General features: G+C 37.8%; 1 long non-coding RNA gene across 1 annotated transcript in view; it reads left to right on the top strand.

The window, feature by feature from the left end:
* Positions 1-13,500, top strand: part of LOC125752810 (uncharacterized) — a 160,521-nt gene that overhangs the window by 15,112 nt on the left and 131,909 nt on the right. The gene's annotated exons all lie outside the window — the stretch shown is intronic.

Here is a 13,500-nt window from a genome sequence, read left to right as displayed (position 1 = left end):
TAGGTTGTTGTGAAGTCCTATTAGGGAGAGAAAAGAAGGAAATGATCATTATAGTATTGGCAGTTGAATTATAATAAAAATGATTGACCTCAAGAATAAAAATGGTAAGTTCGAGTATCAACAATCCATGTAGAAAACTAAATCTTTCAAAACTGTCTCCAGTTTTTTCTTGTAAGTGACAAGTGAATTATCATAAGCAGCCAGCAGTGGATGCTCAGGACTTGGTGTTCGGGATTGCTCCAGGCTCTCTCGACCTTCCAGTTTCATCAACTGGCCTGTGAGGAGGGGGCTTCCTTGCAGCTTACATGTTACATTCTATTTTTGTGGAAAGGTGTCTTGAGTGGGCATGGGAGGGATCATGGGAGACAAATCTGACAGTGGATCTGCACTTATGCCTCTCGGAAAAGTGCACAGGCACATGAGAGTTATAGAAAATGCCCGCACTTTATCTCCCCCTCTCATTAAGCTGCCATCTACTTTCAGAGCCGATCTATCTCTTGGTTCTGAATACCACTTCCCCACTTCTAGCTCTCCCTGGAGTATTTGTGATCTCATGCAGCCACCTTTATGATAGATGAATCATTCCTATGGCAACCGCAGTCATCATGAATCCTCTGAGTGAGCGAGCAGGAAAAAAAAATGCTTTTGAGAGAACAGAGATCCTAGGGGGACCTGGAGTAGTAGGGAAACTGGAGACCATTGAACCAATAGAGGTGGGACCAGATTGTGTCAGAACTAGAAGGGATGAGATGACTGAGGCCCAGAAAAGAGGCTAGTTTTGCTCAGTATCACACAGAGCTAGAACCCAGGCCTCTTTTCTCCTTGCAACATGGTGTATAAGTAAACGAGTGAGCACACAGACTTGCCATGTGTCAACTGCAGGCAAATGGGTCATATAATAGAATCTTTATGTGTTGTTTATTTGAACCCACTGAACATGAAGTTTTGTTCAGAGAAGTCTAATGATTCAGGACCAAGACTGGATCTGGACCCAAGATATGTTATCACTGCAAATGTCATTTTCTTTCATCCCATTTCTTCTCCAAAGGATGTGCTCCCTTGTGATGGTGGTAGGGTGGGGGCCCCCAGCCAACGGAGGCAGCTCTGCAGATAGCAATGAGAAAGCATCTAAGAGAGAGCACTGGGGAACCTTGCTTTGTCCTTGCTGTGGTTGGCAGATAGGATTTATTTCATAGTTTCTTATAAACGGGGCTTAGCATTGCTTTAATGGAGAGATCTTCCTGAGCGGGGAGCTGAGATCAAGTCATCTATTCACATGGCCTTTTCCCCCTGTAACTGCCACAAGGTCATCCATGCACCTGTTGCTTACCTGTTAGTTCTGAAGAGTCATCATCAATCTCAACTCTGTGCACAAAGATGCTCCCTCATCCCATTTTTGCCCAAATATGTCCAGAGAATGTTTCTTTTAAAGAATGAAATGCCTTATTTTATGCTTTGAACAATTTTTATCCTGGATTGTGACTGAAGAATAGGAAGAAAGCTTACATCTTCTGAAAGAATCCACTACAAAAGAAGATGATGTGCATGGAAGGGAGGCATTGCAGCTGTTTCATTTCCGTGCCTTGCACAGGAGTCTCCTGAGATGGCACCCTGAAGCCTGCCAATTGTTCTTTCTCTTTAATAGATTATCCAACAGAGATCCAAAGCCCTTGGCAGACTGGGCAGAGAACCACAATGTTTGAGCACATTACTGCTCATTCTGAGAAGAGTGGAGTACAAACTGTCATTTTTCAATCCACTGTCATATGGCTGCAGTCCTGCTAATGGCACCCAGTCCTTCTACAACACTAAATAGACAAGATATTTTTTCCGTCCTGAACTTTCATCAGAATTAAACATAACTATCCATACACATCTTCCCTTTCTTCTCTTGGCTCCCATAATGATATGCTTTTCCAGATTCTTCCTCTCTGTCAGCTTTATCTTCGTTCCTTTTGTTTGGTTTTCTCGATGCTTATTCCTAACCATTTTTCTTTTCTATATTTATTTATTAAAAAAAATTCAATGACAATCTATGCCTGCATTGTCCAGTATGGTAACCACTAGCCAAATGTGGCTGCTGAGTATTTGGAATGTAGGTATCCGAATTAGGATGTGCTAGAAATATAAAACACACAACAGATTTCAACAAACAACAAACAACAGCAAAAATGTAGTTATCCCAATAGTTTTTATATTGATTGTATGTTAACATTATAATGTTTTGAATATATTAGGTTAAATAAAGTATATTATTAAAACTAATTTTACATTTCTATTGGGAAATTCTGACCTTTGCAGTGAAAGTACCCAAACTTATCTCTAGCTCAGACGTCTCCTTTAAACTCCAAACAATAAAACTCATTAACAACTTAACATTTCTGTTATGTTATCTGTCAGGCAATTCAAAATCAGCACATCCAAAATGAAATATGAGATGTTTTTTCCTAAATATAGTCCTATTTTAGTTACTGGTTCTACCATCATTATCATTTCCCTCTTCTCTTCTCCATGTGGCTTTCTTTTCCAGAATTGCAGAAATGTAAAGTGTCCAGGTGGGAAAGCTGTGTACATAACCACTACCCTATACTTGTGCCTCATTTGCAAGATCAAGTTTTTATGTGGTCATCTGTAGTGATAGCTTTGTATAATATATTTCAAGTTTGTGGCTTATTTCTTTATAAGCCAGCCTATTCCATTTTGGGGCCTTACTGAACTAGAATCTGACTTTTATTCATCTTTCAATTCTATCTCCTGAAGCCATATGAGGTAAGTTTAATTTCTCTTCCACTTGTGAGAATATCTTGGCTGCATTGGCTTTACTTGAGTTATACGTTTCTTGTTCCATTGGCATGATTTAAAGTCTTCTCATTTATTCTGGCCACTTACATTTTGAACACAGTGTAGTTTGTCTACCTATAAAGAATGCAATTGTCAAATGTTCCACCAATTTTAACAAGCTAGTCAAAGACTAGAAAGAGACTCTTACTTTAGTTGCCTCAGAATCTGTACCTCTGCTGATACCAAGTGGTATCTTGGGAGTATATGCATTTATTTGGGTTATATCACATACAGATATTGTTTGGTTTAGACCTGATTTTGTGTAATTCCATTGTGTCTGGGTTATGTAATGTAATTAAGCCAAGCCTCTTTCATCTGCTTTTATAGGTTTGTATAATATATTTCAAATTTGTGGTTATACTTATAGTTTGGCCCATTGCACCAGGAAGCCATCTAGACACTATCGATTCTGCTTCTTTCACTCACTGATTTTTTTTTAACTTAGATCAGTATAATCAAAAAAATGATTAGTAAACTTATATTTTTATAGAAATGAGCAAAGATGTTAAAGGATAGGATGAAATTTAGGACTCTGATGTATACTATGAAAGTCCTCTATCCAAGTTATGTTATTCTGTTAATTAGTCTTCCAGATTATAGGGCATGATCATTTAATCAGCTGTAAGTTTATGTAACAATGAATGTTGGTAAATTCTTTCATATTATCACTTCAAATATTTTCTCTCTTCTGTTTTCTCCTGGGACTATAAATACATTTCCATTACTGTCCTGCTATTTGTGGATATTCTGTTCTGGGTTTTTTTTTTCTCTCTCTCTTTTTTGTTTTTTTCTCTTTCTGTGTTTATCTTTCTGGATCATTTCTATTGGCATTTCTATCCGGATCGTTTTTCTTTTTAAGGCTCACTAATGTATTCCCATGCTGTTTTCACTCCACTGAAGGGCCCACTGAAAGAACTACTCATTTCTGATCTAATTTTTATCTGTAGCATTTCCATTTGATTCTTATGGTTTCCTTCTTTCTGCTGACGTTCTGTATTTGTTTATACACATTGTCAAATTTTTCCATCAGACCAGAGGTCAGCAAAATTTGTTTTTGTAAGAGGCCAGGTAATAAATATTTTAGGCTTTGTGGGCTCTCTAGTCTCTCATTACTCAGTTCTGCCATTGGCCAGCAAAAGTAGCCATAAATGAATGAATGTGGCTGTGTACAATAAATTTTATTTACAAAAACAAGAAGAAAGCTGCATTTACCTTGTAGGCTATAGTTTGCTGATCCCTGCTCTACATCCTTTAAAATATTAATTACAGTTATTTTACTATCGCTGTCTGATAGTTTTAGTAATCTCTAAGTCTCATTATACTGACTATTTTATCTCTTGACAATGAGTTCTTTCCTTTTTTTGTTTGTCTCATAATTTGTAATCAAATGTCAGAGATGGTATGTTGAAGAACAGAAGAGACTGAAGTAAATATTATGTACAAAAGGAAATGGACACATCTTCTGTGGTTGATAGAATCAATCTGGTAAATATTTCAACTGGATTTTTTTTTTTTTTTTAGGTTTTAATTTTTGTAATTGTTATACCATGGTACTTTTGGTGTAACATAGCCCTCAAAATTCTCTAGTGTGGGTTGTTTTTACTTGTGTCTTATATACAGAATGGTGCTGAGGGCTTTTTCTTAGTGTTCTTGATATGCCCTTAGCTTTCAGGAGTGTTAATAAAAACACACAACAAAGGGTGTTTCTCCTCCTCTTACCCAGATAGGAGAATTCTATTGCTTTTTACTTTGGGTTAGACCTATGGTATAGATAGGAGGAGGAGAGTTCCTTTATGTGACAATACTTGAATTAGGTCATATCTCAGTATCTCTTATTTCTTGTTTAAAGTGTGATGATGCAAATAAGTATTTTGACAAATTTTCACTTATAGCTACCTCATTGTCCTGAATTATCAGAGAAATAACTTTAAGAGAGCAAAAATAAGTAGTGATTTTAGACATGATTTCTTTTTAGGAGAGAAATGTTAGCTCCCAGTAATTGTTGTTTCCTCTACAGATTCTTTTGAATCACACATAATTGATTAAATAATATTTTATGGAATCTTGCCAGGGGTTGATATCAAAATAATTTGTCTCTGGATTCCAGTATCTCTCTCATTTCTCTTTACTCTGGAATAACATTTGCTTTTCTGTAATCACCTATGTCTTTCTCACATTTTCTGTGGTTTAAGTCACTAATATAATCTCATAATTGAAGGTCTTTTTCCTCTTAAATTTTCTTCACCTAATTTGGCCTAAGCTTCCTTCTTTTAATATGTATAGTATTTACTATATGGCTGCAAATCATTGTAATTTACACTGTTACCATGGGTAACTACATCTTTTAATTTATTCATTCAACCAAAGTTTAGTGTCTAATACATGACAAGTTTAAGTCTTAAAGCTTGAGAAACAAACTTGAACAAAATTTAGTTCCTGCCTTCAAGATGCTCCAAGTCTAGATGCTAAGGCAGCCATGTAACAAATGTTTAGGTAGGAGCATGAGATAAAAGCAATTATAGGGGAATGGCTGATAAACTGTAACTAGGGGTAGGGAAAGAGATTTGAGAAGGTTTCAGAGAGTTAGTGATATTCTCAAAAGTTATTTAAAAATATAGACTTTCCCTTGATAATGAGACAGAAAAGACATTTCAGACAATGTAAAAACGTTCAGAACTGTGGAGGTTGAAAGCAACCTCATGCCTGCATTAGCATAAATTCCAGCGAAGGTAGAACATGGTGGCATGTCCTAACAAGAGATGGAACTGGAGGGAACTAGGGCCAGGCTGTGAAGGCCGTGCTTGCCTATTAGGAAATTTGGACTTATCCAGTAGGTGGCTAGGATTAATAGAAGGATTTTAGATAGAGGAATCACATGATCAGATTTACATTTCTAAGAGTGTACTTTGGCTGAGTGAATATGAAGAGTCAATGAAGCTTTATTGTTTAGGCTCTGCAGGCACATGCCTAGGGCCCATTAGCTTTACAATGGCCTTCAAATTGTTTGAGACATGGGGGAGAAGAAATATTAGCTTCATAATTGAAAAGCTGCCAAGTTAAAATAAAAATTATTTTAATTAAATGCCTATAAACCATGGAATTAGGTTAACTAGTTAACTACAGCTCAACTAAACTCTAAGATAGTTTCATACAAATTAGAGAAGTGTTGTGTTGAATAAGCAGAACTTGTAACACAACAATATAACAACTTTGCTTTATTCTTTATCTGTCCTTTCAAATCTGTTCTGTGGGGCTAGTTCTTTCCCTTCTCTTTAGGCAGAACATAAAGTTCTATGGCTTCTCGAGTCACTGTTTAGGAACTGGCATTCTTAATTCAGTCTAGTCCCCCAAACAATCTTAATTGTAGTTAGAATGCCCAGTCCCACTAGTAATCAAAGCTACATATTTATTTAAAATTAATAGTTCTTTTCTCCTTTGCTTTGGGAATTTTTCCTACCCTGGGCAGGAAGAGGGATTTGGTTGGCTTTTTCAGAATTCAAGAGTTAAGTATTTTAATTTGCTTTCTCCACTCACTAATTGCCTTTCAATCTTCTACAGTTGAAACAGGGTGGAGGTAGTGTGAATGTTGTGTGGCAGGGGGTGGGGACTGTTTAAAAATGGAAATGGACAACATGTTCACAAGTTATGTAGGAAGTAAGTAAATATATAACTTGGCTACTTAGACTTGAGAGTGAGAGAAAATGAAGCATTTACAATGACTTCCTTTTGAATATAAAGGAATGCTTGTGTGACATACTGTGGTGGTACCTCTAACTAGACCAGGCTCTGCATTTATTCATTCAAGAAACATTAACTGCCTACCTTATATTTAGATCCATTTGAACGAGATATTTCCAATCCTTGAACAGCTCACAGTCTGTTAGGGAGAGTAGTAAACCCATAACTCAAGTGTTCTGTGATGAGAACTATAACAACACTGTGCTTTGGAAATTATATGAACATAAAGGCATGTGCCATGCAGCTTAGAGCAGAATGGGAAGGGCTGGCCTCTGGAAATGTCAAATAGCCAAACTTATTTTGGGAAATATTGATTGTGGTGCCTGTGAAGAAGTAAAAAAGAGTATTGGTTATATATAGATCTAAGGCTAAGGAAAGGGTCTGATTTAATTCAGAAGTTTAGGAGTTATCAGCATAAATGTATAAGCAGAAGTGAATGAGGTATATTATCTAGGCAAAATATTACATCCCTGGCTAATATTAATGAAGGGCAAAATGGCATAGGGTATATTTAAGGGATAAATAAAAACTGGAGAAGGATGCTGAGGATAACTGTGCAGAGGACTAGGAAGAAGAAAACCCAAAGAGAGGAGACCTAGAGGCCAGTGGAGAACTCTTTAGGAATGAGAGAATAGTTATTACTGTAAATGCTGGAAAAAAACTCAAGGGTTGTGTTAAGGAACCAGCATGGTTGCTGAATCAGATAGACCTGGATTTCCCCTAGCTTCGGCTTATAATCTGTAACTTTAAGTAGCTTGTCTAACCATTTAGCAGTAAACTGTGAGTATTTGGTGTTCCTTGGAACTCTTTGGAAAGATCTTCCATAGCGTGCAGTGTACCGATTCTTTCACAAGAGCCATGTTCATCATTTGTGCCAAAAGTTGACCAAAAGAGCAGTCCAGAGACACTTCTCCTTCCCTATCCTCTGCATCTTTCTTCTCAGCATCTTCTTCTACATTATCTGAGCCATTTAATTTCAGACTTCCTTTCAGTTTGAGTCCCTCCTGTCATGCTCCTCTCTCTAGCTTCCTGTTCTGCAATTCAAGGCTCCTGGAATGCAGAGCAGTGTACAGATGTTTCCATCCTGTGAGTGCTTGCTGTTTCTCAGATGGTGTCTCTGAGCAGATGTTCTGGTGTGTACCTCCCTTTCTCTGCTGTTGTGTTTTCTATACAAACACCAGATTGCATTGCTGCCTCCTTCTTTCTGGAGAAAACCCAATTCACACTGGTGATGGAATAGGTTGTGCTTTCAGGCTGTTAGATATGGTCTAGGGTACAAAGGCTTTGCAGAGCAGAGTGTTGGGCCAAAAGGCTTAAGAAATGAAGCTTTGTACTGTGACTTCATCTACTCTTGACCTGCTGCCCTCAGCGTTTCTTCCATTGAACTAGTGTTTTATAAGAACATCTCTTTTCTCTACTTCCTCTACTTCCTTAGTCTTGCTCTGTGTTCCCCCTGTGCCTCTCTAGGTCTTTTGTAATTGTGCATCCACACATAAGCCTTCCCAATACGCTGGGTTCTTTATCTTCTGGCAACATGTGGGGTTAGGAGATGGAGTCAAAGAGTCCATGGAATTATTGCCCTTTACAATAATAGATTTGAAGAGCCTTAGTGAAAATAGGGAGGAGGCAAGGTTACCTGCTAGGCTAGGCTTGCAGGTGGGTGAACTGTCCCCCATGAGGGTCAGCCATGACATGTTGCTGTGGTCTGCCTCCCCTCTTTTCATTTTTTTCTTCATTTGTCAACTTGCTTTTGATTTCTTACTGAGAATTTAACTGCAGCTCAGGACCCAGGGATATGGAAGACAGTCCTTTGCCTTTAAAAAGGAGGCTCTTTTACCTTACCTCTTGATTTTCCTCTTAGGAATTCATGATTTGGTAAATGCTTTTCATTCTCATCTTTGTTCCATTTATGGCAAGTAAGTACTTTTAGTCCTTCATGTAATAGAATGAATTATATTCACTTGTTACTGGCCCTCTCTCCTTATTGGAAATAGCAGTCTTGTTGAAGTTGCTTATGGTCCTATATGTATTAATTGGAATGTTAGGTAGAACCCTGGAGAGTTAGGAAAAGATCTTAGGGAGAGTGGTGATGGAGTCAGGGGAGTCAAAGCAGAGGAGGGGGCTGGATTGACTCACTAACCCAAGTTTTGTCCATATCCAGGCATAATTAAAAGCCAGAGTGGAACTCAGATCTGATAGGTCTCAAATGCCACTGGTATGGAGTGCATTTTACAATCCAGGTTTTCCTCAATTTACGTACCAGATCATGTTCTGAAAATTTGTATGTGAAATGCATTTATAGAAGCCAGCAATATATTTATTTATAAAATGAAGAATACACTGCAAGGAAAAAACTTGATCTTTAGAAGCAGACACACCTGAACCAAACCATGGCTTTACCACTTTATTCATTCATCTACTTGGCCATTCATTCATTCAAAAATATTTATCATGAGCATTCACTGTCCAAGGCATAATGCCAGGAATGAAGGAGAGAACACTGGTAAATTTTCTGTGTCAACCTGGATAATTTAGTAACTTCTCTCAGCCTCAATTTCTCATCTATAAAATATAAATGATATTACTTACTGTGCGGGTTGTCATGAAAGTTGAAGTAAGGATTCAGTTTCTGGCATACATCAATTTTTTTATATTGAGGATTATAATTAAGTAAGTAATATTTCATTTCACATATCACATGAGATTTTTTTAAGTGAAGCCTACCTATTTACAATGACATACAATAATGTTATTCTCATTGAGGTTCCCTGAATAAACATTTCTCTCTCACTAATAGATTAAACTTCTACACATGCAAGCTTATTGCAATGGAAATTTCAGAAATAAAATCAAGTTATAAATGTTACAACTATAACATTAGACATTGGAAATGTCTTTCTTCTCTACAAAGACCTCCAAAAAGCACAGGATTGGTAGTGCCTGGGCCTAACTTAGTTTAAGCTTTGACACAATATAACCTGAGATTCCTTTGCATCTCTCTGGACTCCATATTCTTCATCTATGGAATAGTTTTAGTTACTTCCTTGCTTGCTTCATAGTGATTTTATAGAGATTAAATGTAATAAATGATAAGAGAGTATTTTAATACTTTCACTATAATTTTTTTTCTTTTGTTTTCTTGTTTTCAAGGGCGGAATAACGAGGGTATCTTGCTCAGTTTTACATCTTATTGCAAATTTTCCTATTTCTTACCTTTCATAAATTTGCAAATTTTTATTCTATTCTGAATGATAAGCAATAGTGTCAGTGGATTCTGATTTGAGAAAAGCGGGTTTGCCAAAATTTAAATTTATGAACTAGATAGATTGAGAATAATGGTTCACATTAGGAAGTATTGTATTTTACCAAAAGGTTTTTCTTTGACTTTCTTAAACTAATAGGGGCCAGCAGCAGTGATTTAAAGTGTGCTTAATGTTTTAGAAATATAGCTATTATACAACTTGAAATATCTCTGCATAGTAATATCAGAGCACAGGTTAATATTAGGATTTTTGTTCTAAAACTTAGCATACATAGTGATAGAACTGAGAGTGCCTACAACCACACAAAACACTATTGAGCCTTTTTGCTATATGTTTAGTTTGGGACTTAGGTTTAGGAGTTGGCTTTGAATGAATTTCAAAGAAATCTCAGAAGGTCTAGAAAGGAAATACATTGAAAAAAGTCTAAAATGTAATCATTCAATCCACAAGTCCACCCTAAGTCTCTGCTGTGGGTACTTGGTCCTTTGCTGGGAGATGTGCAGTTGGGAAATCATTACTGAAGAAGTGACATTTGAATTATATCTTGAAAGTTGCATAGGTGTTTAGCAAGTAAAAAAGGAGTCTAAGGGAAAACAAGACAGAGATGACTATGTGACCAGTTTAGAAGAAGGATGATAGAACCCCGGAAGCAGGTTTGAGCATAGGGAGCATATAGAAGAGTTCTGATGGAGGAGGCTGGAGACAAGGTCAGGAGACAGGTTGGGGAAGGCCTCCTATGCCACATTGTAAAGTTGTTATAAATGCAGACAAAAGGGTGGTGAGTATTTGATAAAACAGCCCATAGGAAGCACATCAGTTATTCTCCTCTGGACATTTGCTCTATAAATTTTCTCACTGAGCTGAGGCAAGGGCTATTTTGTCATTATGCGGAGGGCATTATGGTTCTTTGCTAAAGATTGCACGCCTTAGCCGAGCATGCTGATGAGCTAAGGTTTACAGAGACACACTTCTGCCTGGCTAAGTCATGTTTAATGTGTTCCACACATTAATTTGCTATAGTAATAAACCATATGGATTATTATTATTTTTTCCTGAAGTGCTTGCTGTCTCTTTAGAAGTGTGTGTCATGTTTATGGAGTTATGAAAAGGTTATCACAGAATTATATAAACTGGGGTTGGGAAAGTGTATGATCTCGGAGAACATGACAATAGCACAGGTAGTCAGTCAGCTCTGGGGGTCTCATAAGAGAAGTGGGTATAGGGGTCAAGGAATGGGTTAGGAGAGAGGGCATAAGCTGATGGGGTTTTAGAGGGAAGTTGGTGATAGGGACAAGGAATGATAGGAAGTCCTAAAGCTTGATTCTGAGATTGATTTTGGAAGTTCTTGGAAATAGAGTAAATTGTGAATTTCTGCAGTGCAGAAACTTCTTTGGTGGGAGGCATCTGGGGAGTGAGAGTCAGCCACAAGGCAAAGACAAGCATTAATCTATAAGGCCCCAAGGTCCTGAGCTTGCCTAAGATTGCAGAAAAACCAAAGAAAAGTGCTTCGAGTAAAGTCAGAGATTGTCTGTTGCAGCAGTTGGAGGCAGAGTGAATGCGGAGAGCAGAGAAACATAGAATCCGGGAGGACGCCCAGGCTCCTTGGCCGTCAGGACCTAGCAGGGAATGGCACTGTTCAATGCTTTCTTGCTGTTAATCATTTTTCTCATTTTCCCTAGTTGTTAACCCTGGGACCATACTAATCAACTCCTCGTTTCCCTGCCTGTGGCTTACATGGTTCCTTGGTTATTACATCTGAGTTTAATCATTGTCCAAACTGAGCTCCATGTCTTCCTTGCAATTTCACCCCTGATTCAGTTTGTGTTTTGCCAGGAAATGTGTGGAAATGGAAAGGATCTATTTAGAGAGAGGAGAGTCAGCCAGAAAAGGGAGATGGGACTCTCTGGGGATGTATGGAAGATTTTCCCCCACTGGTCCCTAAGACAGTGTTGAAAATTTCAGAAAACAAAACAAAACAACAACAACAACAACAACAACAAAAAACAAAACCCAAACCAGAAAAACAATGCCATTCATGACTTACTACATTTTCTCTTTTTCTCATCGCGTAGAAAAGCAGAGAGGTGAACTGGAAAGCATAAAAGTGGTTAAATCAAAAGCATCAAAATGTAGTCAACTTGCCATTTAAGTAGGAATCATCTGGAAGTCATGTTTGGCTCTGCACAGCCTCCACTCTAGAAGTCTCTCACGTTTCAGAATCAGAGTGTGGAGGCAGAACTAAGTCGATCATGGGGTTCTTCGATTACAAGGAAGTGTTAGTGCTGGCCATCATCAACTGATCCTGCAAGACATCAGAAATGTCATTTATCTCTCTCAAAGGTTGTCTGACTTGGGGGTGGCAAAATTTAAAATCAGTTCCTTAGGGAGTAGCTCTCAAAGTCTTAAGGGGATTTATGAATAGATATAGGTACATTAATTTTTTTTTTCCAGAAAATGTTGTCAGATATTCTGATACTCTGAGGAATACCTCACTCTGGAGAATGGGGTATTTCCATCATGATACAAATATCCCATTATTTTTCTCATCTTTAAAACAAATAAACTTGTACAACTTGACCTCCATTTTACAAATCAGCAGCCATCTCATTTTGCTTCTGTAAGAGCAAATCTTAAAAGAATCATCTCTGACATATATTACCCCAAATTTTTATCTTCCTGTTCTCTTTTGAGTCCACCCAAAGTAGGCTTCCTCCTCCACCATTCCAATAAAAATGCTCTTGACAAGATCACCAAGAACCCCTGTTTGATAATGCCAATAATTACTTCCAGACCCTCATCCTTCTGGATGCATTAGGAATATCTGATATAGTTGTTTATCTTTTCCTACTGGATCCTGGATAATGCCTTTTTCAATTTGGCTTCTAGGTGAAACATTCCCTGTGTTCCTCCATGTCACAGGCTGTTCCTTCCTGGGGTTCAATGTTTCTTCATGTTTTTCTGACTTCTTAATGGTGGAGTGTTGCACTTGGTCCTTTTTACTACTTTATCTGCACTTATTTATTCATGATTTCATTCAATCTTATGGTCTCACACACCATCCACAAAATATGACTACCCAATTTATCCTCAAATCCCAGATCTCCTCCCTGAATTTCATGCTTACTTATATCCAACTGACTGCTCAGTATTTCCACTTGGATATTTGATAGAAATCTCAAACTTAGTATGTTCTTGATCTTTTCCCTAAACCTGGCTCCTCCCGAAATCTTCCTCTTCTCAGTTGTCCTATGTCTGTATGACAGAGCTTGTTGGCCTTCATCTCTCTTTTGTGGTCCTCAATCATCAACAAATCCTACTGACTCTACTTTTGAAATATACGCAGAAATAGATCACTTTTCTCACCATGTAACACTGTCATTCTGGTCCAAGCCATTATCTTGGATCTGGATTGTTGTACTACTTTTTATTCTTTGAATGGGAGAAAATAGCCATGTCAAGGTGGGGTTAGAGGTAGAGACTAGAATCCACAAAATAATGTAGGTTTCCAGTTCAGTGGTCTGATATTGATGTGAAAAGTGAGTGGATGCATTAGTGGGTTGGGGGCGATGCACGCACAGAAGCCTATGCCAGTTAATTCCGTATACCTGTTCACCACAGATCCATCTTCCACCCTGTTGTGTTGTAATCTGTGCTCCAG

This window comes from Canis lupus, chromosome 17 (genome assembly GCF_003254725.2).
Source record: "Canis lupus dingo isolate Sandy chromosome 17, ASM325472v2, whole genome shotgun sequence".
Taxonomy (NCBI): Eukaryota; Metazoa; Chordata; class Mammalia; order Carnivora; family Canidae; genus Canis; species Canis lupus.
Note: the sequence above shows the minus strand (reverse complement) of the source record. Positions and strands in the feature narration are given on the sequence as shown.